General features: G+C 38.0%; 2 non-coding genes across 2 annotated transcripts; one reads left to right on the top strand and one right to left on the bottom strand.

Annotated features, from left to right (window-relative positions):
* Positions 1-865: 865 nt before the first annotated feature.
* LOC148574190 (small nucleolar RNA R71) lies at positions 866-973 on the top strand. Its single transcript, XR_015906175.1, has one exon. It is a non-coding gene; the product is annotated as a small nucleolar RNA R71 (small nucleolar RNA).
* A 9,602-nt stretch (positions 974-10,575) lies between these two features.
* Positions 10,576-10,683, bottom strand: LOC148574189 (small nucleolar RNA R71). The gene has a single exon (XR_015905628.1). It is a non-coding gene; the product is annotated as a small nucleolar RNA R71 (small nucleolar RNA).
* Between the last annotated feature and the right edge of the window lie 4,829 nt (positions 10,684-15,512).

Here is a 15,512-nt window from a genome sequence, read left to right as displayed (position 1 = left end):
AGTCCTTTGGTTCCTCAGAGGGAAGCTCCTTATTGATCACTGGACGTCCCAGGAGGTCTTCTTCCTTGGGATTCACGTCCTTCTCCTCTCTTGTGGGTTCGGCCATGGTAATTAATTCAATGGCCTTGCACTCTCCTTTTGGATTCTCTTCTGTATTGCTTGGGAGAGTACTAGGAGGAATTTCAGTGATCCTTTTACTCAGCTGGCCTACTTGTGCTTCCAAATTTCTAATGGAAGACCTTGTTTCATTCATGAAACTCACAGTGGCCTTAGATAGATCAGAGACTAAATTTGCTAAGCTAGATGGATTCTGCTCAGAATTCTCTGTCTGTTGTTGAGTGGATGATGGAAAAGGCTTGCTATTGCTAAACCTGTTTCTTCCACCATTATTAAAGCCTTGTTGAGGCTTTTGATCCTTCCATGAGAGATTTGGGTGATTTCTCCATGATGGATTGTAGGTGTTTCCATATGGTTCACCCATGTATTTTAACTCTGCTATTGCAGGGTTCTCAGGATCATAAGCTTCTTCCTCAGAAGATGCCTCTTGAGTACTGTTGGATGCAGCTTGCATTCCATTCAGACTCTGAGAAATCATATTGATTTGCTGAGTTAATATTTTATTCTGAGCCAATATGGCATTCAGAGTATCAATTTCAAGAACTCCCTTCTTCATAAGCGTCCCATTACTCACAGGATTCCTCTCAGAAGTGTACATAAACTGGTAATTAGCAACCATGTCAATGAGTTCTTGAGCTTCTGCAGGTGTTTTCTTTAGGTGAATGGATCCACCTACAGAAGTATCCAATGACATCTTTGATAGCTCAGATAAACCATCATAGAATATATCCAGGATGGTCCTTTCTGAAAGCACGTCAGAAGGACACTTTTTGGTTAGCTGCTTGTATCTTTCCCAAGCTTCATAAAGGGATTCACCTTCTTTCTGTCTGAAGGTTTGAACATCAGCTCTAAGCTTGCTCAGCTTTTGAGGAGGAAAGAACTTGGCTAAGAAAGCCGTGACCAGCTTATCCCAAGAGTTCAGGCTGTCTTTGGGTTGAGAGTCCAACCATATTCTAGCTCTGTCTCTTACAGCAAAAGGGAAAAGCATGAGCCTATAGACTTCAGGATCTACTCCATTAGTCTTAACAGTATCACAGATCTGCAAGAATTCAGTTAAGAACTGAAAAGGATCTTCAGATGGAAGTCCATGAAACTTGCAGTTCTGCTGCATCAGAGAAACTAGCTGAGGTTTCAGCTCAAAATTGTTTGCTCCAATGGTAGGAATGGAGATGCTTCTTCCATGTAAATTGGAATTAGGTGCAGTAAAGTCACCAAGCATTCTCCTTGCATTATTGTTGTTGGGTTCGGCTGCCATCTCCTTTACTTGTTCGAAATTTTCAATAAGGTTGTCTCTGGATTGTTGTAATCTAGCTTCTCTTAGTTTTCTCTTCAGAGTCCTTTCAGGTTCTGGATCAGCTTCAACAAGAATGCCTTTTTCTTTGTCCCTGCTCATAAGAAAGAGAAGAGAAAAAGAAAAGAAGAGGAATCCTCTATGTCACAGTAAAGAGGTTCCTTATTGTTAGTAGAAGAAGAAAAGGAATAGGGGTGAAGAAGAATGAAGAATCCAAACACAAAGGTGATGATAGGAGCAGAGATGTGAGATGAAGAGAAGTGTTAGTAGATGAATAAATAAATAGAATAGGATGAGAGGAGGAGAGAATTTTCGAAAAAATTTTTTGAAAAAGAGTTAGTGATTTTCGAAAATAGTTTTTGAAAAAGGTTAGTAGTTTTTCGAAAACTCAAAATAAAAAATAAAATAATTAGTCTAATTAAAAAGAAATTTTGAAAAAGAGGGAAGATTTTTTCGAAAATTAGAGAGAGAGAGTTAGTTAGGTAGTTTTGAAAAAGGTAGGAAACAAACAAAAAGTTAGTTAGTTTTGAAACAAATTTGAAAATCAATTTTGAAAAGATAAGAAGTTAGGAAGTTAGAAAAGATATTTTGAAAATCAAATTTTTGAAAAAGGTAAGATAAGAAGATATTTTTGAAAAGATATGATTGAAATTAGTTTTGAAAAAGATTTGATTTTTAAAATCACAATTAATGACTTGATTCACAAGAAATCACAAGATATGATTCTAGAACTCAAAGTTTGAATCTTTCTTAACAAGCAAGTAACAAACTTGAAATTTTTGAATCAAAACATTAATTGATGATGTTATTTTTGAAAATTATGAGATAAAATTAAGAAAAAGATTTTTGAAAAATATTTTTATAATTTCAAAAATAACTAAGAAAAATGAAAAAGATTTGATTTTTTGAAAAAGATTTTGAAGAAGATAAGATTTTTAAATTGAAAATTTGATTTGACTCATAAAAACAACTAGATTTTAAAAATTTTTGAAAAAGTCAAATCTAATTTTCGAGATTTTAAGAGAGAAAAAGGGAAAGATATATTTTTTTTTTAATTTTTGAATTTTTATGATGAGAGAGAAAAACAAGAAAAATGATGCAATGCATGAAAGTTATGGATCAAAACAATGAATGCATGCAAGAATGCTATGAATGTCAAGATGAACACCAAGAACACTATGAAGATCATGATGAACATCAAGAACACATTTTTGAAAAATTTTTAATGCAAAGAAAACATGCAAGACACCAAACTTAGAATTCTTTAATGCTTCGACATAAAGAATTCAGGAATGCATATGAAAAACAAGAAAAGACACAAAACATGCAAATGCAAAGATCAAACAAGAAGACTTACCAAGAACAACTTAAAGATCATGAAGAACACTATGAATGCATGAATTTTTCGAAAAAATGCAAGATGAACATGCAATTGACACCAAACTTATAACATGACTCAAGACTCAAACAAGAAACACAAAAAATATTTTTGATTTTTATGCTTTTCTAATTTTTTTTTTTTTGATTTTTGAAAACAAAGGAGAAATTTTTGAAAGGTTTTTTGAAAAATTTTTGAAAACAAAACAAAAAGAAAATTACCTAATCTGAGCAACAAGATGAACTGTTAGTTGTCCAAACTCGAACAATCCCCGGCAACGGCGCCAAAAACTTGGTGTTGTTGCCGGATCAAAATTTGGCACTGATGTTACCGGACCAAAAGCTTGCCGAAAACTCAAGCAATCCCCGGTAACGGCACCAAAAACTTGGTATGCAAAATTATTACTCAGGTTGTGAATTATTGTTCGAAATTGATTCCCTGGCGATGGCACCAAAAACGGATGCACAGAACCATGGTCTAAACATATCCTCACAACTTCGCATAACTAACCAGCAAGTGCACTAGGTCGTCCAAGTAATAAACCTTACGTGAGTAAGGGTCGATCCCACGGAGATTGTTGGTATGAAGCAAGCTATGGTCACCTTGTAAATCTCAGTCAGGCGGATATAAAATAGTTATGGAGTTTTCGAAATTAATACTAAAATAAGGATAGAAATACTTATGTAAATCATTGGTGAGAATTTCAGATAAGCGTATGGAGATGCATTCATTCCTCTGAACCTCTGCTTTCCTGCTGTCTTCATCCAATCCGTCTTACTCCTTTCTATGGCTGGCTTTATGTAAGGATGTCACCGGTGCCAATGGCTACTTTCAATCCTCTCGGGAAAATGGTCCAAATGCTCTGTCACAGCATGGTTAATCGTCTGGAGGCATCACCCTTGTCGTTGGTTGCATCCTATTCCTCTCTGTGAAAATGGTCCGATGTGCTGTCACTGCATGGCTAATCATCTTGGAGGTTCTCGATCATACTGGAATAGAATTTACTATCCTTTTGCGTGTGTCACTACGCCCAGCACTCGCGAGTTTGAAGTTCGTCACAGTCATTCAATCCCAGAATCCTACTCGGAATACCACGGACAAGGTTTAGACTTTTCGGACTCTCATGAATGCCGCCATCAATCTAGCTTATACCACGAAGATTCTTATTAAGAGATCTAAGAGATACTCATTCAATCTAATGTAGAACGGAAGTGGTTGTCAGGCACGCGTTCATAGGGAATGATGATGGTTGTCACGTTCATCACATTCAGGTTGAAGTGCGAATGAATATCTTAGAAGCGAAATAAGACGAATTGAATAGAAAACAGTAGTACTTTGCATTAATCCTTGAGGAACAGCAGAGCTCCACACCTTAATCTATGGAGTGCAGAAACTCTACCGTTGAAAATACATAAGTGAGAGGTCCAGGCATGGCCGAATGGCCAGCCCCCTAAAACGTGATCACAGGATCAGAATACAATCCAGGATTCAAAGATGTCTAATACAATAGTAAGAGGTCCTATTTATAATAAACTAGCTGCTAGGGTTTACAGAAGTAAGTAATTGATGCATAAATCCACTTCCGGGGCCCACTTGGTGTGTGCTTGGGCTGAGCTTGAAGTCTACACGTGGAGAGGTCATTCTTGGAGTTGAACGCCAGCTTTTGTGCCAGTTTGGGCGTTGAACTCCACTTTGCAACTTGTTTCTGGCGCTGGACGCCATAATTGGGCAGAGAGCTGGCGTTGAACGCCAGTTTGCATCATCTAAACTTGGGCAAAGTATGGACTATTATATATTGCTGGAAAGCCCTGGATGTCTACTTTCCAACGCAATTGGAATCGTGCCATTTTGAGTTCTGTGTCTCCAGAAAATCCATTTTGAGTGCAGGGAGGTCAGAATCCAACAGCATCAGTAGTCCTTCTTCAACCTCTGAATCTGATTTTTGCTCAAGTCCCTCAATTTCAGCCAGAAAATACCTGAAATCATAGAAAAACACATAAACTCATAGTAAAGTCCAGAAATGTAAATTTAACATAAAAACTAATGAAAACGTCCCTAAAAGTAACTAGATTCTACTAAAAACATACTAAAAACAATGCCAAAAAGCGTATAAATTATCCGCTCATCAGAAAGCGTAGCAGATGCTGTCAGGATCTGACCTCCGTGTATTCAAGCAAGCATTTCTGGAGCTAAAATATCCAAATGGAGCATTCTCAACAGCTATAGAACGCTAACATCCAGGGCTTTCCAGCAATATATAATAGTCCATACTTGTCTTTGGAGATGAAGGCCCAAAATTGGTGTTCAACGCCAGCCATCTACCCCAGTCCTGGCGTCCAATGCACACAGAGAGGTGGCCAGCATCCAACGCCCAAAGGGGAGTCCAAAGGGGGGCGTTCAACACCCAAGAGCCCTACTAGCACGTGGAGACACCTTAGCTCAGCCTAAACACTCACCAAGTGGACCCCGGAAGTGGATTTTCGCACTACAAGCCTAAGCCTATCATATTTCTATAATCCTCAGTAATTAGATTAGTATATATAGGAGAAGATCACTCTTGTTTTAGGATCTTCGACCACCATTGAACATTATTTCATATTTTCGAGTTTTATTGTACAGTATCAGCCAATAAACCTCCTAGGTTAAGGTTCGGAGCTCTGCTGAGTTTTATGGATTAATAAAAGTACTACTGTTCTATTTCAATTCGTGTTTGATTCTCTCCTAAGATATTTCTTCATTCTTCAACCTTATGAATGAGTTGAACCGTCACAAGTTATCTCTATTCTACATGGATTCAGCGAGCGTCTTTCATCAGACATCAATGAACCACTAGCTTGAGGATACGTCTCTTAGACGGCTAATCCACAACTTCGTTGGGGACTTCTTGAGACATCAGTTCAGCCAAGGTATGGGGAGATTAGGGTCTTTGTGGTAAAGGCTATTATCAAGGCACATCATTTTCTGATCTGGAAGATTTGACCTTGTCTGTGGCGTTTTGAGTAGGATCACCAAGGGAATGAACTGTAGGAGCTTCACCCTCATTCAGACTGGATGCACACTAAACCTGGTGTTCAGCCTAGAGGAAGATTGGTGGCCGCTCAAACCGGAATTGATCATGTACAGCCTGCTATAGAAGAAATCATTCACTTTTGGAGTAGACAGTAAGAAAGGATTGATCCAGAAGAACAAAGAATCTCTGAAGTCTTAACCATCTTCTTATCATTAGATTCACAACCACTGAGTAACGTTATTTTTATTTTACTTTTATGCTTTTAAACAACTAAACAACTTTTCTATCCGCATAACAAAGATTTACAAGATAACTACTATTTGATCCAAGCCGACAATCCTCATGGGATCGACCCTGACTCACTGATGAGCGGATAATTTATACGCTTTTTGGCATTGTTTTTAGTATGTTTTTAGTAGAATCTAATTACTTTTAGGGATATTTTCATCAGTTTTTATGTTAAATTCACATTTCTGGACTTTACTATGAGTTTGTGTGTTTTTTTGTGATTTCAGGTATTTTCTGGCTGAAATTGAGGGACTTGAGCAAAAATTAGATTCAGAGGTTGAAGAAGGACTGCTGATGCTGTTGGATTCTGACCTCCCTGCACTCAAGACTCATAAAATAGCTGTGTTCAAGAATCATCATACTGAACTAGGAGAATCAATAACACTATCTGAACTCTGAGTTCCTATAGATGCCAATCATTCTGAACCTCAATGGATAAAGTGAGATGCCAAAACAATTCAAGAGGCAAAAAGCTATAAGTTCCGCTCATCTGATTGGAGCTATGTTTCATTGGTAGTTTGGAATTTATAGTATATTCTCTTCTTTTTATCCTATTTGATTTTCAGTTGCCTGGGGACAAGCAACAATTTAAGTTTGGTGTTGTGATGAGCGGATAATTTATACGCTTTTTTTCACATTTCTGGACTTTACTATGAGTTTGTGTGTTTTTCTGTGATTTCAGGTATTTTCTGGCTGAAATTGAGGGACTTGAGCAAAAATCATATTCAGAGGTTGAAGAAGGACTGCTGATGCTGTTGGATTCTAACCTCCCTGCACTCAAAGTGGATTTTCTGGAGTTACAGAACTCAAAATGGTGCGCTTCCAATTGCGTTGGAAAGTAGACATCCAGGGCTTTCCAGCAATATATAATAGTTGATACTTTGGCCGAGTTTAGATGATGTAAAAGGGCGTTGAACGCCAGTTCTATGCTACTGTCTGGAGTTAAACGCCAGAAACACGTCACAAGCTAGAGTTGAACGCCAGAAATACGTTACAAACTGGCGTTCAACTCCAAGATTCACCTCTACACTTGTAACATTCAAGTTCAGCCCAAGCACACACCAAGTGGGCCCCGGAAGTGGATTTATGCATCAATTACTTACTTCTGTAAACCCTAGTAACTAGTTTATTATAAATAGGACTTTTTACTATTGTATTAGACATTATCTTTGATCAGTTTTATGCTATCTTAGACTTTCATGGGGGCTGGCCATTCAGCCATGCCTGAACCATTATCACTTATGTATTTTCATATGGTAGAGTTTCTGCACTCCTTAGATTAAGGTGTGGAGCTCTGCTGTTCCTCAAAGATTAATGCAAAGTACTACTATTTTTCTATTCAATTCAACTTATTCCGCTTCTAAGATATTCATTCGCACTTCAACCTGAATGTGATGAACGTGACAATCATCATCATTCTCCCACGAACGCGTGCCTGACAACCACTTCCGTTCCACCTTAGATTGAATGAGTATCTCTTGGATCTCTTAATCAGAATCTTCGTGGTATAAGCTAGATTGATGGCGGCATTCATGAGAGTCTGGAAAGTCTAAACCTTGTCTGTGGTATTCCGAGTAGCACTCTGGGATTGAATGACTGTGACAAACTTCAAACTCGCGAGTGCTGGGCGTAGTGACAGACGCAAAAGGAGGGTGAATCCTATTCCAGTATGATCGAGAACCTCAGATGATTAGCCGTGCTGTGACAGAGCATTTGGACCATTTTCACAAGAGGATAGGATGCAGCCATTGACAAGGGTGATGCCTCCAGACGATTAGCCATGCAGTGACAGCGCATCGGACCATTTTCCAGAGAGGATTAAAAGTAGCCATTGACAACGGTGATGTCCTTACATAAAGCCAGCCATGGAAAGGAGTAAGACTGATTGGATGAAGACAGCAGGAAAGCAGAGGTTCAGAGGAATGAAAGCATCTCTATACACTTATCTGAAATTCTCACCAATGATATACATAAGTGTTTCTATCCTTATTTTATGTTTACTTATTATTTATGTTCGAAAACTCCATAACTATTTTATATCCGCCTGACTGAGATTTACAAGGTGACCATAGCTTGCTTCATACCAACAATCTCCGTGGGATCGACCCTTACTCACGTAAGGTTTTATTACTTGGACGACCCAGTGCACTTGCTGGTTAGTTGTATCGAAGTTTTGAATGAAAAACAATTTATTAAGACGTGCGTATAGAGTTTTTGACGCTGTTGCCTGAGATCACAATTTCGTGCACCAAGTTTTTGGCGCCGTTGCCGGGGATTGTTCGAGTTTGAACAACTGACGGTTCATCTTGTTGCTCAGATTAGGTAATTTTCTTTTTGTTTTATTTTCAAAAATTTTTCAAAAACCTTTCAAAAATTTCTCATCTGTTTTCGAAAAAATAAATAAATAAATAAATCTTTTCAAAAATATATTTTTCTTCAGAATTTTTAAGAATGAATTCTAGAGTTTCATGAAGCATGTTGAAGCCTGGAATTCATATTAAAAAAATTTAAGATTCCTGGAATTCATATTAAAAATTTTTTGAAATCCTTATTTTCTTTTTCCTATATGTTTTTTTTCGAAAAAACATACAAAAATCCAAAAAAATAAAAAAAAATCATAAAAATAAAAAATATTTCATGTTTCTTGTTTGAGTCTTGAGTCAAGTTGAAAGTTTGGTGTCAATTGCGTATTCATCTTGCATTTTTCGAAAAATTCATGCATTCATAGTGTCCTTCATGGTCTTCATGTTGTTCTTGGTAAGTCTTCTTGTTTGATCTTGATGTTTTCATGTTTTGTGTCTTTTCTTGTTTTTCATATGCATTCTTGCATTCATAGTGTCTATACATGAAAAATTTTTAAGTTTGGTGTCTTGCATGTTTTCTTTGCATTAAAAATTTTTCAAAAATAAGTTCTTGATGTTCATCTTGACATTCATAGCATTCTTGCATGCATTCATTGTTTTGATCCAAAATTTTCATGCATTGAGTCATTTTCATGTTTTTCTCTCTCATCATAAAAATTCAAAAAATCAAAAAATATCTTCCCCTTTTTCTCTCTTAAAATTTCGAAAATTAGATTTGACTTTTTCAAAAATTTTTAAAATCTAGTTGTTTTTATGAGTCAAATCAAAATTTCAATTTAAAAATCTTATCTTTTTCAAAATCTTTTTCAAAAATCAAATCTTTTTCATTTTTCTTATCTATTTTCAAAAATTTCAAAAAAAATATTTTTCAAAAATATTTTTCTTATCTTTATCTCCTAATTTTTGAAAATAACATCATCAATTAATGTTTTGATTCAAAAAAAATTCAAGTTTGTTACTTGCTTGTTAAGAAAGATTCAAACTTTGAGTTCTAGAATCATATCTTGTGATTTCTTGTGAATCAAGTCATTAATTGTGATTTTAAAAATCAAATCTTTTTCAAAACTAATTTCAATCATATCTTTTCAAAAATATCTCTTTATCTTATCTTTTTCAAAATTTGATTTTAAAAAATCCTTTCTAACTTCATATTTTCTTATCTTTTCAAAATTGATTTTCAAATTTGTTTCAACTAACTAACTAACTTTTTGTTTGTTTCTTATCTTTTTCAAGACTACCTAACTAACTCTCTCTCTCTAATTTTCGAAAATATCTTCCCTCTTTTTCAAAATTTCTTTTTAATTAACTAATTATTTTAATTTTTAATTTTAATTTTCGAAAAATTACTAACCTTTTTCAAAAACTATTTTCGAAAATCACTAACTCTTTTTCAAAAATTATTTTCGAAAATTCTCTCTCTCTTATCTCTTTCTATTTATTTATTCATCTACTAACACTTCATCTCACCCAAATTCGAACCCCCTCTTCCATCTGTGTTCGAATTTTTTCTTCTTTTCTTCTACTCACACAGGGACCTCTATACTGTGGTAAAAAGGACCCCTATTATTATTATTTTTCTGTCCCTCTTTTTCATATGAGCAGGAGCAAGGACAAGAACATTCTTGTAGAAGCAGATCCAGAACCTGAAAGGACTCTGAAGAGGAAACTAAGAGAAGCTAAATTACAACAATCCAGCAAGCACCTTTCAGAAATTTTCGAACAAGAAGAGGAGATGGCAGCCGAAAATAATAATAATGCAAGGAGGATGCTTGGTGTCTTTACTGTACCTAATTCCAATTTACATGGAAGAAGCATCTCCATTCCTGCCATTGGAGCAAACAATTTTGAGCTTAAACCTCAATTAGTTTCTCTGATGCAGCAGAACTGCAAGTTTCATGGACTTCCATCTGAAGATCCTTTTCAGTTCTTAACTGAATTCTTACAGATATGTGATACTGTTAAGACTAATGGAGTAGATCCTGAAGTCTACAGGCTCATGCTTTTCCCTTTTGCTTTAAGAGACAGAGCTAGAGTATGGTTGGACTCTCAACCTAAGGATAGCCTGAACTCTTGGGATAAGCTGGTCAAGGCTTTCTTAGCCAAGTTCTTTCCTCCTCAAAAGCTGAGTAAGCTTAGAGTGGATGTTCAGACCTTCAGACAGAAAGAAGGTGAATCCCTCTATGAAGCTTGGGAGAGATACAAAAGACTGACCAAAAAGTGTCCTTCTGACATGCTTTCAGAATGGACCATCCTGGATATATTCTATGATGGTCTGTCTGAATTAGCTAAGATGTCATTGGATACTTCTGCAGGTGGATCCATTCACCTAAAGAAAACGCCTGCAGAAGCTCAAGAACTCATTGACATGGTTGCTAATAACCAGTTCATGTATACTTCTGAGAGGAATCCTGTGAGTAATGGGACGCCTATGAAGAAGGGAGTTCTTGAAATTGATACTCTGAATGCCATACTGGCTCAGAATAAAATATTGACTCAGCAAGTCAATATGATTTCTCAGAGTCTAAATGGAATGCAAGCTGCATCCAACAGTACTCAAGAGGCATCTTCTGAAGAAGAAGCTTATGATCCTGAAAACCCTGCAATAGAAAAGGTGAATTACATGGGTGAACCTTATGGAAACACCTATAACCCCTCATGGAGAAATCATCCAAATCTCTCATGGAAGGATCAACAAAAGCCTCAACAAGGCTTTAATAATGGTGGAAGAAATAGGTTTAACAATAGTAAACCTTTTCCATCATCCACTCAGCAATAGACAGAGAACTCTGAACAAAATACCTCTAATTTAGCAAACTTAGTCTCTGATCTATCTAAGGCCACTGTAAGTTTCATGAATGAAACAAGGTCCTCCATTAGAAATTTGGAGGCACAAGTGGGCCAGCTGAGTAAAAGGATCACTGAAATCCCTCATAGTACTCTCCCAAGCAATACAGAAGAAAATCCAAAAGGAGAGTACAAGGCCATTGACATAGTCAACACGGCCGAACCTGGAGAGGAAGGGGAAGACGTAAATCCCAGTGAGGAAGACCTCCTAGGACATCCAGTGATCAATAAGGAGTTTTCCTTTGAGGAACCAAAGGAATCTGAGACTCATCTAGAGACCATAGAGATTCCATTGAACCTCCTTATGCCCTTCATGAGCTCTGACGAGTATTCATCTTCTGAAGAGAATGAGGATGTTACTGAAGAGCAAGTTACCAAGTACCTTGGTGCAATCATGAAGCTGAATGCCAAATTATTTGGTATTGAGACTTGGGAAGATGAACCTCCCTTGTTCACCAATGAACTAAGTGATCTGGATCAACTGACATTGCCTTAGAAGAAACAGGATCCTGGAAAGTTCCTAATACCCTGTACCATAGGCACCATGACCTTTGAGAAGGCTCTATGTGACCTTGGTTCAGGGATAAACCTCATGCCCCTCTTTGTAATGGAGAAACTGGGAATCTTTGGGGTGCAAGCTACTAAAATCTCATTAGAGATGGCAGACAATTCAAGAAAACAGGCTTATGGACAAGTAGAGGACGTGTTAGTAAAGGTTGAAGGCCTTTACATCCCTGCTGATTTCATAATCCTTGATACTGGGAAGGATGAGGATGAATCCATCATCCTTGGAAGACCTTTCCTAGCCACAGCAAGAGCTGTGATTGATGTTGACAGAGGTGAATTAGTCCTTCAATTGAATGAGGACTCCCTTGTGTTTACAACTCAAGGTTACCCTTCTGTAAACATGGAAAAGAGGCACAGTAAGCTTCTCTCAAAACAGAGTCAACCAGAGCCCCCACAGTCAAACTTTAAGTTTGGTATTGGGAGGCCACAACTAAACTCTAAGTTTGGTGTTGAACTCCCATATCCAAACTCTAAGTTTGGTGTTGGGAAGTCTCAACAATGCTCTGAACATCTGTGAGGCTCTATGAGAGCCCACTGTCAAGCTATTGACATTAAAGAAGCGCTTGTTGGGAGGCAACCCAATTTTTATTTATCTAATTTTATTTTTCTTGTTCTTTCATGTTTTATTAGGTTCATGATCATGTGGAGTCACAAAATAAATATAAAAATAGAAAACGGAATCAAAAACAGCAGAAGAAAAATCACACCCTGGAGGAAGACCTTACTGGCGTTTAAACGCCAGTAAGAAGCATCTGGCTGGCGTTCAACGCCAGAACAGAGCATGGTTCTGGCGCTGAACGCCCAAAATGGGCAGCATCTGGGCGTTTGAACGCCAGAATTGCACCCTGGAGAAGAGCTGGCGCTGAACGCCCAGAACAAGCATGGTTCTGGCGTTCAACGCCAGAAATGGGCAACAAATGGGCGTTCAACGCCCAGAACAAGCACCAATCTGGCGCTGAACGCCCAGATTTGTGTGCAAGGGCATTTTGCATGCCTAATTTGGTGCAAGGTTGTAAATCCTTGAACACCTCAGGATCTGTGGACCCCACAGGATCACCTCAGGATCTGTGGACCCCACAGGATCCCCACCTACCTCCACTCACTTCTTCTCACCCCTCTTTCACACAATCCCATAAACACTCTTCCCTATAACCACTTCACCACTCACATCCATCCACTCTTCCCCATAAACCTACCTCATAAACCCCACCTACCTTCAAAATTCAAAATCAATTTCCCACCCAAAACCCACCCTTATGGCCGAACCTTACCCCCCTCCCTTCCCTATATAAAGCCCTCCATTCTTCTTCATTTTCACACAACACAACCCTTTCTTCCCCTTCTTGGCCGAATACATCCCTCCCCCCTCTCCTCCATATTTTCTTCTTCTTCTTATCTATTCTTTCTTCTCTTGCTCGAGGGCGAGCAATATTCAAAGTTTGGTGTGGAAAAAACATAAGCTTTTTATTTTTCCATTACCATTGATGGCACCCAAGACCGGAGAATCCTCTAGAAAAGGGAAAGGGAAGACAAAAGCTTCCACCTCCGAGTCATGGGAGATGGAAAGATTCATCTCCAAAGCTCATCAAGACCACTTCTATGATGTTGTGGCCAAGAAGAAGGTGATCCCCGAGGTCCCTTTCAAGCTCAAGAAGAATGAGTATCTGGAGATCCGACATGAAATCCAAAGAAGAGGTTGGGAAGTTCTAACAAACCCCATCCAACAAGTCGGCATCCTAATGGTTCAAGAGTTCTATACCAATGCATGGATCACTAGGAACCATGATCAAAGTAAGAACCCAAACCCAAAGAATTATATTACAATGGTTCGGGGCAAACACTTAGATTTTAGTCTGGAAAATGTGAGGTTGGCGTTTAACTTGCCTATGATGCAAGGAGATGCACGCCCCTACACTAGAAGGGTCAACTTTAATCAAAGGTTGGACCAAGTCCTCATGGAAATATGTGTGAAAGGAGCTCAATGGAAGATTGACTCCAAAGGCAAGCCGGTTCAATTAAGAAGACTGGACCTCAAGCCTGTGGCTAGAGGATGGTTGGAATTCATCCAACGCTCCATCATCCCCACTAGCAACCGATCTGAAGTTACTGTGGATCGGGCCATCATGATTCATAGCATCATGATTGGAGAAGAAGTAGAAGTTCATGAAGTCATCTCCCTTGAACTCTACAAAATAGCCGAAAAGCCTTCTCCTGGGGCAAGGCTAGCTTTTCCTCATCTTATTTGCCATCTATATTACTCAGCTGGAGCTTTCATAGAAGGAGACATTCCCATTGAGGAAGAGAAACCCATCACTAAGAAAAGGATGGAGCAAGCAAGAGAGCCCATTCATGGATCTCAAGAGATGCATGAAGCTCATCACCATAAGATCCCAGAGATGCCTCAAATGTATTTTCCTCCGCAAAACTATTGGGAGCAAATCAACATCTCCCTAGGAGAATTAAGTTCCAACATGGGACAATTAAGGGTGGAACATCAAGAGCACTCCATCATCCTTTATGAAATAAGAGAAGATCAAAAAACAATGAGGGAGGAGCAACAAAGACAAGGAAGAGACATAGAAGAGCTCAAGGACATCATTGGTTCCTCAAGAAAGAAACGCCACCATCACTAAGGTGGACTCATTCCTTGTTCTTACATTATCTGTTTTTCGTTTTCTTTATGATAAGTGCTTATCCATGTTTGTGTCTTCATTACATGATCATTAGTATTTAGTAACTTTGTCTTAAAGTTATGAATGTCCTATGAATCCATCACCTCTCTTAAATGAAAACTGTTTTAATTCAAAAGAACAAGAAGTACATGAGTTTCAAATTTATCCTTGAACTTAGTTTAATTATATTGATGTGGTGACAATACTTTTTGTTTTCTGAATGAATGCTTGAACAGTGCATATGTCTTTTGAAGTTGTTGTTTAAGAATGTTAAATATGTTGGCTCTTGAAAGAATGATGATAAGGAGACATGTTATTTGATAATCTGAAAAATCATAAAAATGATTCTTGAAGCAGAAAAAGCCAAAAGCTCTTAAAACCAAGAGGCAAGAGCAAAAAGCCAATAACCCTTAAAACCAAAAGGCAAGGGTAAATAAAAAGGACCCCAAGGCTTTGAGCATCAGTGGATAGGAGGGCCTAAAGGAATAAAATTTTGGCCTAAGTGGCTAAACCAAGCTGTCCCTAACCATGTGCTTATGGCGTGAAGGTGTCAAGTGAAAACTTGAGACTGAGCGGTTAAAGTCAAGGTCCAAAGCAAAAGAAGAGTGTGCTTAAGAACCCTGGACACCTCTAATTGGGGACTTTAGCAAAGCTGAGTCACAATCTGAAAAGATTCACCCAATTATGTGTCTGTGGCATTTATGTATCCGGTGGTAATACTGGAAAACAAAGTGCTTAGGGCCACGGCCAAGACTCATAAAATAGCTGTGTTCAAGAATCATCATACTGAACTAGGAGAATCAATAACACTATCTGAACTCTGAGTTCCTATAGATGCCAATCATTCTGAACCTCAATGGATAAAGTGAGATGCCAAAACAATTCAAGAGGCAAAAAGCTATAAGTCCCGCTCATCTGATTGGAGCTATGTTTCATTGGTAGTTTGGAATTTATAGTATATTCTCTTCTTTTTATCCTATTT

Source organism: Arachis ipaensis, chromosome B2, assembly GCF_059453495.1.
Source record: "Arachis ipaensis isolate K30076 ecotype BB chromosome B2, ASM5945349v1, whole genome shotgun sequence".
NCBI classification, from domain to species: Eukaryota; Viridiplantae; Streptophyta; class Magnoliopsida; order Fabales; family Fabaceae; genus Arachis; species Arachis ipaensis.
Note: the sequence above shows the minus strand (reverse complement) of the source record. Positions and strands in the feature narration are given on the sequence as shown.